The 15,850-nt window shown below is 42.3% G+C and overlaps 1 pseudogene; it reads right to left on the bottom strand.

Moving 5' to 3' along the window:
- Positions 1 to 7,537: 7,537 nt before the first annotated feature.
- Positions 7,538 to 8,811, bottom strand: LOC122038050 (annotated as a pseudogene).
- Positions 8,812 to 15,850: the final 7,039 nt, after the last annotated feature.

Below are 15,850 nucleotides of genomic sequence, written 5' to 3' on the forward strand. Positions count from 1 at the left end.
TAGTCCCAACTTCGAGGCATCACTATATATGTCAAAGCTATCTGCGTTCTCTGGTAGAGTCAGAATAGGTGCATTGGTCAATCTCCTTTTCAACTCGCTGAAACTGTTCTCACAGTCCTCTGTCCACTGAAATTTTCTGTTCTTTCTGGTAAGAGCTGTCAGTGGGGAGGCTATCCTGGAGAAGTCCTCTACGAATTTCCTGTAGTAACCTGCTAATTCCAGAAAGCTTCTGATCTCACTAGCGTTCTTGGGTCTTTTCCAGTTACTCACAGCTTCTATCTTATTGAGGTCTACCATGATACCATCCTTTGAGATGATGTGACCCCAGGAAGGACACCTGATCTAGCCAAAATTCACATTTGGTGAACTTGATGTACAGCTGATTCTGTTGAAGGGTCTGCAATACTATTTTTAGGTGCTCTACGTGTTCTTCCTGAGTTCTGGAATAGATAAGGATGTCATCGATGAACACGATAACGAACCTATCTAAATATTCTCTGAATACCCTGTTCATAAGGTCCATGAAAGTAGCTGGAGCATTTGTCACGCCAAAGGGCATGACTACGAACTCGTAATGTCCGTATCTAGTCCTGAATGCTGTCTTGGGTATGTCCCCTTCTTTAACCTTCACCTGATGATAACCTGATCTGAGGTCTATTTTAGAGAACACTGTGCTCCCTTTAACTGATCAAACAGGTCATCTATTCTGGGAAGAGGATACCTGTTCTTGATTGTGACTTGGTAGTCTATACACAGGCGCATGCTCCCGTCTTTCTTCTTCACGAACAATACAGGTGCTCCCCATGGTGAGTGACTAGGACGGATGAAGCCCTTGTCAAGCAGCTCCTGTAGTTGCTCATGAAGTTCCTTCAATTCTGCTGGAGTCATGCGGTAAGGTGCTTTGGAGATAGGATTTGTACCGGGAATGAGCTCTATCTCAAATTCGATCTCCCTGTCTGGTGCTAGGCCTGGTAACTCTTCAGGGAAGACTGCTGGGTAGTCACATACGACTCGGACCTCTGCTAGCTTTTGGTCCTTGTCCTGACTGGTGTTGACTACGTGTGCTAAGAACCTCGTACATCCTGAATCCATCAACCTCTATGCCTTCATAGCTGAGAGAAACTTCTTGGCCTTTCTCCTGGGTTCTCCGACGAATTCGAACTGTGCTTCCGCTTCAGGTTGGAATATGACTTTCTATTTACGGCACTCGATGGAGGCACCGTATTTGATCAAGAAGTCCATCCCGAAGATGATGTCGTAGTCGGTCATATTAATCACTATCAAATCGCAAAAGAGCTCTCTGTCTGCTATAGTGACCGACACTGCTCTGAGCCAGTGCGTAGACGCCATGATTTCTCCTGAGGGTAACGTCGTAAGGAACTGGCTACTGAGTACCTCTGGAGGTACTGCTAACTTCTCAGCAAATGCCCTGGATATGTATGAATGGGTTGCCCTAGTATCGAATAAGACAGTTGTACTTTGCTGTAAAATACTAATCTGACCTGTAACAACTGTCGAGGCATTTGCTGCGTCCTCTCTGGTGAGTGAGTAGATCCTCGCATTGGTCGTAGCTGGAGGGGCTTCTAATCTGCCCTGGCTGATATGTGGACCATCTAAAGCGGCCTGCATCTGATGTAACTGAGCTGGCTGGCCTCCATACTGAATCGGCTGTGGCTGAGGAAGACTGGTCTTATTTGGACACTGCTTTTCCTGTCCGCATTCAAAGCATCCTCGTGTGCCCTTACGACAAACTCCAGGATGGAATTTCCCACAAGTAGCACACTTTGGATAACTGGGATGCTTGCTGGCTGGCCCTCCTTTTGGGTAACTCCCTAGTTTGCGCTTGTTGCTGGAGTTCCCTTTCTGGTTAGAGCCATGGGAGCTGTGGCCCTGCTGTTTCTGAGTGCCTGAGCCTCCTTGACCTTTAGCTTCTGAGAGGACTTGCTTCTGATGCTTGATGCTATTCTGGTAATGCTCAGTGATTAGAGCACTGCTCACTAATTCTTCTGTCGTTTGTGGCCTATGAACGCCACCAGCTACGTTCATTGCTATTTCCGGCCTCAGCATCTTGAGCATCAACCGGATTCGTTCCCTTTCTGTGCTGACTAATTCAAGGCATAGACAAGCCAACCTGTTGAATTTCTTCATGGCTTCCTCAACTGATAGGTTGCCCTGACGAAACTCAGTGAACTCATCGTAGTGACGGTTGGTGACCCGCATGTGAAAGAACTCCTCAAAGAATTCCTTCTCGAAGTCAGCCCATGTCATCTGGTTCACTGGGCGCTTCGCTCTGATTCTCTCCCACCACATACGTGCATCTCCTGTCATGAAGGAGGCGCACTTCACCTTCTCATGTGCCACCCGTAAGCTCCATCATACTTTCGATGTTTTGAACCATGCCCAGCATCCCATGGTTCATTCTGCCGAGAAATTCTCGGCTTGACTCTCCGCCACCGATCGATAGGCTTCTCTGCCTCTGGGCTACTGTGCGTAGGTGGATCGGTGGAACCTCTAAGACCACCGTGTCGCTAAGTTAGGCTCCGGGTGACAGGGAGTGTTCTGTTGACTAGCCTTTAAGGTGGCTATTTCTTATTGCTGTTCAGCTAGCTGCTGCCACTAGTGCTGTAAGGTCTGGGGGAGGCACTGAACTGCCTGCCTCATGCTGGGGCTCGGTGGCTGGTGCCCTTCTAGCTGGGCATCCTCGTGCCATTTCTAAAGACATGCAGGACATACATGACTAACACAAACATAATAGAGAAACTATTGTTATCATGTTAACTACTATCATAAACAAGCATGCTTTAGTTATCTATAACAGAAAAGCAATAAACATACCAAGTGAGAGGTATTCTTACTTGGAAGCTGCAGGTACAATGCTGATGTGTGTGTAGGAAGTATGGAAACTGCTCTGATACCACTCTGTAACGACCCGCCTTCTACTGACTAGGCTGTGAGGCCGATCGCTACATTATGCTGTGCTAAATTACTATTGCGGAAATCTGGATTGATTAAAATTTTACTAAACTGATTACTGTAAAATCTGAACTTAACATTCTAGGTGTACCTAGGAGTTGTACACATGCTAGGGAAGATAATCTATGCCTCTCGGATGTCCTGCTAGCTGTAATCAGGCATTTCAATCGATCCATGAATCGATTGGGCTGTCGGATCGATCCAGTGATCGATCCAGCTTGATACTGGCACGGAGAAAAACTCTGGATCGGTCGGCTGACCGATCCATAAACTATATTGCTTCTGTATGCGGCTGGATCGGTCTACCGACCGATCCAGGAGTACACTGATCGGTCGGCTTGACCGATCCAGTGGCTCACTGATTGGTCGGCTGACCGATCAGTGAGCTTCTGTACTCTCTGTTCGCATCTGGATTGGCCGGCTGACCGATCCATAACAGACACTAACTCTCTGTTTACGACTGGATTGGTCAGCTGACCGATCCAGTGGCACAACCCAATTCTGATCGATCTGGGTTTCTGATTTAGAATCAGAACCCCTGATTTCAGCACTATTTCGTGCCCAACTCATACACATCAAGTCTATAGCAGCTAGAAACATTTTTAACATGTATTAGCTAACATTTTAAACATGATATCACGCATGTTTCACTAATTCATGACATGCAAATGTACTATGTGTAGAATAATAAGGTTCTAACAGTTAACTAATTTTTGCTGAAAGTTCTAATGCATAAATAAAGCTGGTTAGATCCCTAAGATCTTTTATTCTAAGTTTCTTCCACACACATCTTCATCGCATTGTCCTCCAGCCTCCGCTAGTCCATTTTCCCTTTACCTTTATCTGTAGTATAAGGAAAAAGTATCTGTAAGCTTAAAGCTTAGTAAGAAACCAGCTACCTCACAAAACATGCACACGATGCAATTTATGTTTTGAAAACATGCTATTTGAAATACGTACTGAACATAGATGAGCATGACATAGCAAAGTTACTAAGCACAAATACTGAAACATAGCATGCATATCAAAATCTAAGCATGGAGCTAACTCATGGTATCAATCAGGAAGAACTAAACTGAAACTGAACTAAACTAAGCTGATACTGAATTAAATCCTGATCACATAGGTGACTGAGAGTTTTGAAAACTGTATACATAAGTAGATTAAAATAATAATCATGCTGCTGAGGGCCCTGGCAACTGTACGTGCTGTGCGCGCACCCCTAGCTAGACCCGGGATTGCAAGTTCCAAGTCTAGTAGGGTTTACTAGGTTATCTGAACCTAGGGACAACTGTGGGAGTCCAACCCAATGGATATCTGATCCTGTACAGTGCCACTGCTGAAAATAAAATACTGAATAGTTGTACTATTTTATTTAGCCGTTTCTAGGTTATCTGAACCTAGAGCTAGGTTATCTGAACCTAGAGCTAGGTTGTCTGAACCTAGAGGCGACTGTGGGAGCCCACCCATTGGACATCTAGTCCCATGAAAGCTGTAATAAAGCTAATTAACTGGATCAATACGTCTATACGGCATTTGACTGAGCTGAATAAATGCCCACTGAATCAAAAGCTGTCCTAATCTTTTTATCGAGCATTTGGTGTGCTCTAACTCTCCTCTCTAGTAGGGAGACCACCTCTAGGCACCCGACAACGTCTAACACCTCAAACTGAAGAGGGCAAACGCGTCCGGCCCATCTAGAGGTGCTCGACTAATCCCTAAAGCTGCGAGAAGGGTTAAATACACCCTAGATGTCGACAAAAATCCGAGTATAACTAATCTAAAAGCATGCATTCAAACGGAAGCTACTTATACTGCAGGTGAGGGGTTTCTTACCTCCTGTTAGGATTTTCTTACGATTCTAATGGCTGAATTTCCGGAGAAGACGATCCCTTCGACGATCTTCTCGCGTCTATGCGTTCCTCTCGCAGAGGGGAGCGTCCTCGTGTCGAAGTCGTCGCCGGAAAGTGCTCTCGGAGCCCTTGGGACGGAACCCTCGCTTACTCTTGTGGTTGGCGCCGAGAGGAGGAAGAAAAGGGAGAGGGTCGGCGGAAACTAGGGTGAGGAGGAGCAAGTCACGTTCAAAGAGAAAACCCCATAACTCTTCACCCATTAATTCCATATTTATATTAAGTGGGTATTTCGGCCCAACTTAAACTTAAATATAAATGTTTCCCTTTCCTTTCAGCACGGCCCTGCTGGGTTCAACTGGTTACTAGAACTACCCGTAAACCATAGGTCTCGGGTTCAATTTCCGCTTAGGCCGTTTTCGTTTTCTATTTGTTTTTGCCACTTCCGCTACTCTAAAAATTCTGTAAAAAATATCCTAAAATTCCAGAAAAATCATAGAATATTTCTAAAATAGTTTTGAGAATTCTCGGGCGTTATAGTGGTTGTGTATATAAATATTCTAGTCGCATGTGGCTGATGTATTTTGCTTGTATTGATGCTTCAGATTGTCACCGGTACAGGGGAGATGTTGTAGGATTTTTGTCTGGCAGAGACTCCTTTGGGGGCGTGACATCTTGACTAGATTCTGATCTCGGAGAGACGGAATCTAATTACTATTTTTCTTACCTATAAAACTGTGCTAACAATCTGTGTTGCAGGGTATAATTACCTCAGACTAAAGTTTTTTTTTGCAGGAAGAAGTCTGCTGGAAAACTTGGGTCCGGGTGCCCGGGAGGTACCCGGGCGCCCGGAGGCAAATTTTATCCTCTTCGCGTCGTCGCCACGTGGAGCCTCCTAGTTGGGTCGGCTACGTCATGGTCGAGGCGGCCTGAAGGTTCCAGGCACCCCGAGCCTCCTATATAAGGAGGGTCAAAGGCAGAGCTCCAACAACAACTCTAATTTCGATCTCTGGTGCTCCTGCGACACTGCGAAAAGCTCTTCGACAAAGTTCTAGTTCGCTCTTTCTTTACTAATTGTCGGTTTTTAGTTTTCCTAATTAATTTTAGCATTTCTGTACTTAATTCTTTTGTACTCATTATTCGAATTAATTAGTGATTGCCCATCAAAAGCACCCTTGTGTGCGGGCCTTGGAGTAGGTGTCGACACAGGCTCCGAACTAAGTAAATCGAACTGTGTCAGCATTGTTCTTTTCGTTTATTCTTTTTCCGCTGCTTAACTCTTTGCGAAAGTTTTTTGATATTCACCCCCCCTCTATCGAACGATCACGATCCAACACAAGGGACTCTTGTCGCACCGCCGATGGCCTTCATGCCACCGACTTCGAAGCCCTCGAAGGTTCATAAATCCTGCCACTACAACAAATTTGACTTTTTGTAGCGTGCAAATATGCTATCTGCAATGCGCATCGCATGCTGCACAACTGCAAGCTGTTGAAAGTCATAAGACATTGACAGCGTGCACCGCGCGCTGCGGTTAAGAGCAGTCGCATCGCACAGTACACGCTGCGATTAAGAGTAGTCGTAGTGCGCACTGCGCGCTGCGATTAAGAGCAATCGCAGCGCGCACTGTGCACTGCGATTAAGAGCAGTCGTAGCACGCACCGTGCGCTGCGATTAACAGCATTTGCAACGCACGATGCATGCTACAGTTAAAATATCATACAATTACCACTAATATTTATTTAAAATATATAATTCAAATTTTAAATTTAGCTATTATCACAATTCATCTATCACTTAAAATAGAAATAAAAAAAATTATAAAATGTGAATAGATAATTTTTATTCATATAATAATCATTTTACAAACTCATACAATTCTCTAAATCAATTAAAAAATCATGAATAGCTAACAATCAAATTTTTCACTATCAATAATGTTCTAACATTGTTTTAATCTAATATGCATCCAACCATGTTCCACTGGCCACGAACACTGGCCACAAGTGTTCATATCATTCTCAAGACTTCCATATTTTGTTTTTTAGCTAATCAAGAGATAAATATATTATTTTAGAATTCGATTACAGATCAATACATAAGTTGACATTTCATCTATTGGTTCTCTTGCCAGGCGAGTGCAGAAACTAATGGCATATAGTAGTAAAGAACCCTAGGACTGATCAGTTATGAAAGGTGTAGTGTGCATGCTAAGCCAATAGACTTAGCAACAGATAAGATCGTCTATGTTTGGCTGTGATCATGTTGTGCATAGGTGGTACAATATTTAGATGAATCTATAGGGCAACGGAAGCTTTCATCTGGAGATCATGTTTTCTGGTAAGGAGCACAGCCAATACTCCGGTTGCAATATCAAGTTGCTTTACACAGTGGCATCTTTCATGGATTCTTACTTGGCTATACAACAAGTATAGAAGGCATACGACCAGCATGAAAACTTGAATACATTTCAATGAGCCAAATTTTGCCATGTAGAGTGTAGATTTAGGTTGAGAATCAAGAAGGCCAACTCAATTTCAGCAGAGGTATCAGAGCAGTTTATTCTTCAAGAGTTCTGGAAAATCTTAATCTGTCTATCTGACATGGTATCAAAGAAAAGGGTTGGTGAAACTGGCTAGAAGAGATTCAAATTCAAGAGCATCTGGGTGATAGGCAAATCTTCCAAGATCTTCTGTCTGTACAGTAATTGTAGGTTATCCATTGGTAATTTCAGCTCCTACATAAGAAGCATAATGCATTGAAGTACTGCCATCATTAGAAAAGCAAGGGACTGAATCAGGCATGGGAACTAGATTATTATTCATGGAAGTTAATGCGTCAATCAGCATGGTAGATTGACATGGATTGTTATCCTCAGTAAACCAAAAATCAGTGAGCTCCAGATACTGGTCATTTTCAAGTTCTAATAGCATAGAAGATAAAGCAGTTCCCTCGAGATTGTCTCTAGATGCCTTGTTGTTAGAATTCGGCTCATGAGAATATATAGTTTCTAATTCAGTAGAGATTTCCTCAGGACCTATGGAAGAGGTTTCATCCACAGTTTTATTGGGAACAACTGAATCAGGAACCTCATGATGAGCATTCTCTCTAGGTGGAGAGTTATCAAGAAACTCTAAAAATTTATCCAGCAGTATTCCATCAAATTCAAGAAGATCATGGTTGGAAGATGTCTCAATGACAGCAGAGGTCATAGCTTGCTCAGTAATAGGATTGAACAAAGTAGTTTGACAATCTAAGGATTATGGACCAAGAGGAAAAGAATCTTCAGTAGTTGTGTCATCATCATAATCCTCTTCATTAAAAGGTGCACCATATTGCTCCCCAATTTTAGGGTTTGAACCACTTTTCTGGAAGATTTTGCAGACAACATATGCATCCTAAAAGAATCCAGCATCAACCAGTTCCTTGTTTTCTAGTCTGTACTCATACATCATCCAGTCAGTTCTGCTGCCTTTTGGAAGCTTTCCTACATGAAAATCCAAAGATTTCCTCATCCCAATGGTAGAAGAGTTGTCAACAACATCTTTATCCTTTCTAGTAGCCATTTCCAGTTGTGCGATTTGCTCTAGAGCCATTAGGATATTTTCTATCTCTAGCACAGAAGAAGTACCACTCAAGGTCTTTGTTATGCAATTGAGATTTGCCTGGGAGATCCCAAGGGGCAAATTTGTACAATTCAATTTCAGTAATAGCTTCAAAACGGAAAGGCTTTTAAACAATAAACAGGTTATTAAACAACTAATTCTCTTTCAGAACAACAAACAGGTTAAATAATATTGCTCTTTCTAAGACTAATAACAACAAATAGGTTATGAGCATAGAATTGTACCGGATTGTGTTCCTCGACAGCTCCCTTCTTCTCATTTAACTTCCTAGCTGCCAACATTTCTACAATGATTTCCTTCTTTTTCTTCAGTTTGGTGCGGGGCTTCGTCGGCTTTAGGTGGAACGCCTGGAAGCCCACCATGGCTCTCAGCAACAACAGCATGCCCTCCACCTCCACCCCTTTCCACTTAGCTCCATCACTCGCAACACGCTCGCCACTACCTCCATTGTGCTCACACAACCCCTAAGCATCAGCTCTGACTCGAACGTGCTCGGCCTCTCCACCAGTCGATCACATTTGCCTAGTGAACCCCTAACAACAAATCACTCGAGGAACGACGCGCTCGCCGCCACCATCTTCTTGGCTTGCCTCCATGTGTCGTCGAACACGACGAGGTGGACGGAGGACAAGGGAACCCCCTCGATGGAGAAGAGGGAGAGATCCCTGACGTCGGGGAAGAGGAAGACAGCGAAGGGGCGAGGCCTCTTCTGCAGCCTTTAACCCGACCGGCGTCGGCTCCACCATCGTAGACTTCGTCCTCTGCTCATAACGAGAAGGAGGAGGACAACGATAGCGGATGACGAGGGGCCTTTCTTCGACTTCGAGTTCGCTATCGTTACAGATGACGAGGAAGAGTATGCGTCAGGAGAGAAGAGGGGAGGAGGTGGAGAGGGAGTTTTAAAAGAGATAAAAGGGAATTATCAGAATTGACCGAATTAAATCATCAAATTAAATCAAATTAGTTTTAGGATTATTCTAATAATTCTATTATAATTATTAGAATAATTCTCAGAATAATCGAGTACTTGTTTAAACCCTATATATTGTATTGCCTTGAGAGCAAATATCAACAAACAATAAGATTAATTATTACTTTCCTATTTTATCTTCTTTCTATTCTTCTTTTAACATGGTATCAAAGCCATGATCTTCGTTCCTTCTCTTTCTCTTAATTCTCCCTCACAAATCCTCTTCCCTTCCTTTTTCTATTGCCGCCCAAGACAAAAGAGGAGTTTCTTTTTTTTTTTGAAACCGCAAAACAAGACGACAAAAAAAAAAAGGCTTCTCCTTTTGTGCTACTGCCGCTGTCCACCAAACGCTGACCAAACCTCGACGTCGACAACAAGTGGTTGCTCCAGCCAAGGCTTCTATTTCCTCCAAGGGGAGTTTCTCCGGGCGAAAGGTCCCCTTTCCGGCGATCCAGTCTCTCTACAAGATAAGTTATTTTACTTTAGATGTCAAATACTCAACACTATCAAGGAGGCCAAAAACAAAATTTAGTCCGATGTCAAATTTGTCGCATCATTGGCCATACTGGAAATCTATGCTCTAAAAGATTTGATTACTCTCGGGTAAAATGTCAAATTTGTCACATCATTGGTCATCCTGGAAATCTATGCCCTCAAAGATTTGCCTCAAATTTCATTGATGGCTCTACAGTCTCAAGACAACCGTCTATTTCACAAGCATATCCTAAAGCTCTCTCATCTGTGCCTACTTGCGGTAAAACCCCAGAGTTTTCATCTACTGATTGTTATATTGACACTGGAGCAACTCATCATGTCACATCGGATTATAATATCCTTACAAACGTAATGTCATATTATGGCTCAGATACGGTTCAAGTAGGTGATGGCTCAGGTTTGCAAATTGCTAATCTTGGAAACACATATATTCATTTATTTAATCGAACTTTTCACATGCGCAATATCTTTCATGTTCCATCTATCACTAAAAATTTACTTTCTACCCGTCAATTTTGTCTTGATAACAATATCATTTTTGAGTTTCATCATAATCATTATCTTATAAAAGATAAAGGAACAAATGCTATTGTGTTTCATGGGAGAATCAAAAATGACCTCTACTATCTTCAAAGTTCTTCAATCAAAGCTTTTGTTGGTGAACGCACAAATAAACCAGCTTAGCATGCTCGACTTGGTCATCCTTCTCTTTATATTGTCCAGTCAATCATCAATAGGTATAGTTTACCTACTTCCATTACCTCCTCTCCATCTCATTCATGTAGGGCATGCATGGAATCTAAAAGTCATAAGCTACATTTCTATTCATCCGATTATGTTTCTAATTTCCCACTTGAATTAATTCATTCTGATGTTTGGGGCCCTGCACCTGTTTTATCTAACCAAGGTTTCCAATATTATGTTACTTTTATTGATCATTTTAGTAAATATACTTGGCTCTATCCTATGAAAAGAAAATCTGATTTATTGGATATATTCTGTAAATTTCAAAATCAAGTTGAACGATATTTTAATCGTAAAATACTTTCTTTTCATTCTGATTGGGGAGGTGAATATCAAGCTCTCCATCGTCATCTTGTCTCTTGTGGAATTGTTCATCGAGTCTCTTGTCCTCACACTCCAGAACAAAATGACTCTGCTGAGAGAAAACATAGACACATAGTCGAAACTGCCTTAGCTCTTCTTCATCATGCATCAGTTCCACGTAAATTTTGGGATGAAGCTGTTACCACTGCTATATCTCATAAATCGACTCCCTACTCCATTGCTCAATCATAAATGTCCTTTTGAAATACTTTATAATCAAACTCCTAATTACACTTTCCTTCGAATTTTTGGTTGCGCATGTTATCCATGGTTACGCCCCTACTCTAAACACAAACTTGACTCTCGTTCACTACAATGTGTTTTCCTTGGTTATAGCAATTTGCACCATGGTTATCGTTGCTTACATATACCAACAGGTCAAATTTATATTTCACGACATGTTACTTTTGATCAGACTCTATTCCCTTTTTCAGTATCTTCTTCGATCTCTCCTCCAGATACAGGTGGCACCTTCTTAATACCACCTAATATTGTCAGAAATGATGGCATCCTAGGTCCTGCTCCGCTCTCTAATAACTCCCCTATACCATCAGAATCACCTAAGGATGCTGCTCCAATCTTGGAAGCCTCGCCGGTCGAAGATAATATGATCTCTAGTTCTGAATCCTCGGATAATGCAAGTCCGTCATCTACATCACTATGTCAGCCTACTTCCTCATCACCATCAACAAGTGATTCAGATGATAATGCTCCTCGTCGCATGCTTCCCATTAGTGACATTTATGAACGTTGCCCACCAAATGTGACTCGATATCCTCTTCCACGGGCTCTAGTGGTTTCTTCAAAATCTATTGAACCAACTTGTTTTACGCAAGCAAACAAGGATCCAAATTAGCGTAATGCAATGGCTACAAAATTTGATGCACTTCTTCGCAATGGAACATGGAGTCTAGTTCCACGCACTTCCTCAATGAATGTTGTGGGCTCTAAATGGATATTCCGTCTTAAGTATCGAGCTGATGGCTCTCTTGAACGATACAAAGCTCGACTTGTAACCAAAGGTTTTAGTCAGCAACCAGGTATTGACTTCAATGACACTTTTAGCCCAGTCATCAAGATTACATCTGTCAGACTATTATTATCGATAGCTGTTAGTTCCAATTGGCCTGTACGGCAATTGGACATCTCAAATGCGTTTCTCCATGGTCATCTTGAGGAAACTGTATTTATGGAGCAACCATCTGGGTTCATTCATCCACAATTTCCATCTCATGTTTGCCAACTTAAGAAATCCTTATATGGTCTTCAACAAGCTCCTCGTGCATGGTTTCATCGACTATCCAATTGGTTACAATCTCAAGGATTTTCTGGATCAAAGACTGACTCGTCTCTATTTCACAAATATAATGATGGGTCTATGATATTTTTCTTATTTATGTGGATGACATCCTGATAACCAGTAATGATCACAAAGGCATCATAACTTTATTAAGTCTTCTCAATCAAGAATTTCCTATCCGAGATTTGGGCATTGCTCATTTTTTTCTTGGTATTGAGCTTATTCCACATGAGGATGGTTATCTTCTCTCTCAGAGCAAATACATTACTGGACTTCTTCAAAGAGCCAAAATGGATGGAGCACGTCCGGTCTCTACACCAATTGCTATAAACAACTCTCCATCTTCATCCTCTCCTGCTCTGTCTGATCCACAGATTTATCGAAACATTGTTGGAGCCTTACAATATGTCACTATCACACGCCCTGATATTACTTTTGCAGTAAATCGTGCTTGTCAATTCATGCATGCTCCAATTGAACAAAATTGGAATAATGTAAAAAGAATACTTCGCTATCTCAAAGGTACTATTCTACATGGTCTTCTTTTATATCGTCAATCGTCTCAAGATTTACATGCATATAGTGATGCGGATTGGGCAAGTTCTCCTGAAGATAGACGCTCTACTAGTGGATATGCAATATTTCTTGGACGAAATCTTATCTCATGGAATTCGAAGAAGCAACCTACGGTATCTCGTTCAAGTACTGAGGAAGAATATAAAGTTATAGCAAATACAACGTCTGAAATTATTTGGCTTCAATCACTTCTCTCTGAACTTCATCTTGCATCAAATATTGCACCAAAAATTTGGTGCGACAATATTGGAGCAACATATCTCACAGCAAATCCAATCTTTCATGCTCGTACAAAACATGTGGAGATTGATTTTCATTTTGTTCGTGAACGTGTGGCAACTCAACAATTATCCGTCTCTTATATCTCTGTTGAGGATCAAATTGCTGATATCTTTACTAAGTCATTATCCAGACAACGTTTCAACAAGTTAGCAAGCAAACTCAACGTCAAAGATCTCCCGTTAAGTTTGTCGGGGGGTAAAAGAGATAAAAGGGAATTACCAGAATTGACCGGATCAAATCAAATCAAATTAGTTTTAGGATTATTCTAATAATTCTATTATAATTATTAGAATAATTCTCAGAATAATTTTTAAAATTATTCTGTTATTTATTAATTGGTTAATTGACCGAGTACTTGTTTAAACCCTATATATTGTATTGCCTTGAGGGCAAATATCAACAAACAATAAGATTAATTATTACTTTCCTATTTTATCTTCTTTCTATTCTTCTTTTAACAAGTTTAACTTCACTGTGGGCACCAATGGAAGTTACGGTGTGCATCCTCTTCCTCGTAGTCAGTTGGTAGAGGGTTTGCGGGAAGAGAAGGTTTGCGGCAGAGGGTCTGTCGGCAGAAAGAATTCATAAAATCTTTAACAAATTATTTACAACGTACAAAAGTAAGTTGTTGTTAAAATTTTATTTTAATAAATAATATTTATTGATCATGTGTATTTGTTTACGTCGTTATTTATATAATTATAATAATATTAATAGTGCACTATGTACGTTGTTAATATTAAGTTTTAACATCGTACTTTATATGATGTAGAAAAGTTTATTGACATGTACTTTTTCTGCACGCCGTCGTTTGTATAAATGTTATACTATTCGCAGCGCACATAATTAGGCACGTCGTAAAAACTATTATTAACGACATGCTCTAACTGCACACTGTTAATGATGTGCTGCGGAAAGTCATATTTATTGTAGTGCGCATCCGTTTGGCCACGGTGTCTTGCACCTCGGGTCAAGCAACCTCGGCGCAATCAGCCTCGAGCGGCCATTGCCATATCACTGTGATCCTCCATTTGCCCACCGAAGAGTACAGTGAGCCGAGTCTTGGGGTATCGAGGCCCAGAGCATCAGATCATTATTCAGAGATCGCTCGCCAAGATCTGGGAGGACGCACGAGCCCGTGCGGCGATGATGCCTCCGGGCACCCTTACGAACATCCACACTCAAATGTCCACTGGAGTGAGTATTTTAATGTAAATTCATAATGTACCTCCAATCGGCGCTCACGAATTCTTTTTTGCTTGTCCGCAGTATTGGGTGGAGAGTCTGGCTATGTGCCACGGGCTCGTGTTTTTGGAGAAGGAAGTAAAACAACTGAAAGCGTTGAGCGGCCAATCCTCCGCCGCTCAGGAAAATACAGACACCGAGGTGGCCCAACTCCAAGCCGCTCTCGAGAAGAGCGATAAGTTGCTCGAGGTCGAACGGGCCAAGAGTGCTGGGCAGGCCACCATGCTGGAGCGACTGAATAAGCAGGTTGCCACCTTTGATAACAAGATCGAGCCGGCGAACACGAGGAAGAACCGGGCCATCGTCGACTTGGACGAGAAGAATAAGGAGGTCCGGGCTCTCGCCCAGAAGCTGAAGGAAGCTGAAGACTTCCTGGTCGCCAAGCGGCACAGCCGCTCGGTCGAAGAGACGGCCCTTCGTGGCCAAATTGCCACCGCTAAGGACGAGTTGGAGGGCTCCCGGGCGACATTGAGGATTTATCAAGATGCCGAGAGGAGTAGGTTTGAGGCCATGAAGCAAGTCTACATCCGCTCGTACACATTCTACGATAAAGACACTGACTGGACCCTCCGACTATTCGACTTGGAGATTGACGGAACGATTGATCAGCTTCGCGAGGGAGGTCATTTGTCGACCAATCTGACTAGCAAGGTCATAAGTGTTGGTGCAATCGACCACCAAGGTTTTAATGTCAGACAAATATGTTTAAGTATGCTTAAGTATGGAACTTGATCAAGGGAAGTCCTAGTTGTAGGCTAGGCAAGGGGAAAAATCTTGGTATATCGTGGAAGCCAGGTGGATAGGTTTGGAGGACTTGATCCCTGGGTAGCCGAATACTGAGTCTTGGTGAGTGAAGACAAGTGGAGAAAATCCTAGAGGGTGGTAACCTTAGGTCCTGGTGAGTGAAGCCAGGTTGAGAAAATCCTAGGGGGTGGTAACCTTAGGTCCTGGTGAGTGAAGCCAAGTTGAGAAAACCCTAGGGGTGGTAACCTTAGGTAATGAGAAGTATTGGAGGAGTGAACTCCAAGCAAGGTTGTTCGGATGGTTTCCAGTTGACCCCACGCGGTCGACCGGACCAACGGATCTCAGTAAATCTAGGTTTAGGTTTACCATTGTATTCTGTATTACTATTATTGTTGTTGGCTAATGTAGTATTGCAGGAAAAGTCTTAGTGGATCGGGCGATCAGACACTAAGCAGGAAAAGTCCAAACATGTCTGGAGGACCATGTTTGGCAGGTAAGTTGAGGTAAATAACTGGAGGAGCGACAGTGAGGTCGGGTTCCTGAAAGGAACAACCTAAGGTCGCTGATCCAACTGAAGAAACTGGGAAGATTTTCAAGTTGAGATCAAGACAGTTCTACTGTCTTTTATACTACTCATGCATTATAATATTACTGTGCTAATCTCAGTTTTACAGGATTATTA

The sequence above is a fragment of the Zingiber officinale genome, chromosome 1B (assembly GCF_018446385.1).
Source record: "Zingiber officinale cultivar Zhangliang chromosome 1B, Zo_v1.1, whole genome shotgun sequence".
Taxonomy (NCBI): Eukaryota; Viridiplantae; Streptophyta; class Magnoliopsida; order Zingiberales; family Zingiberaceae; genus Zingiber; species Zingiber officinale.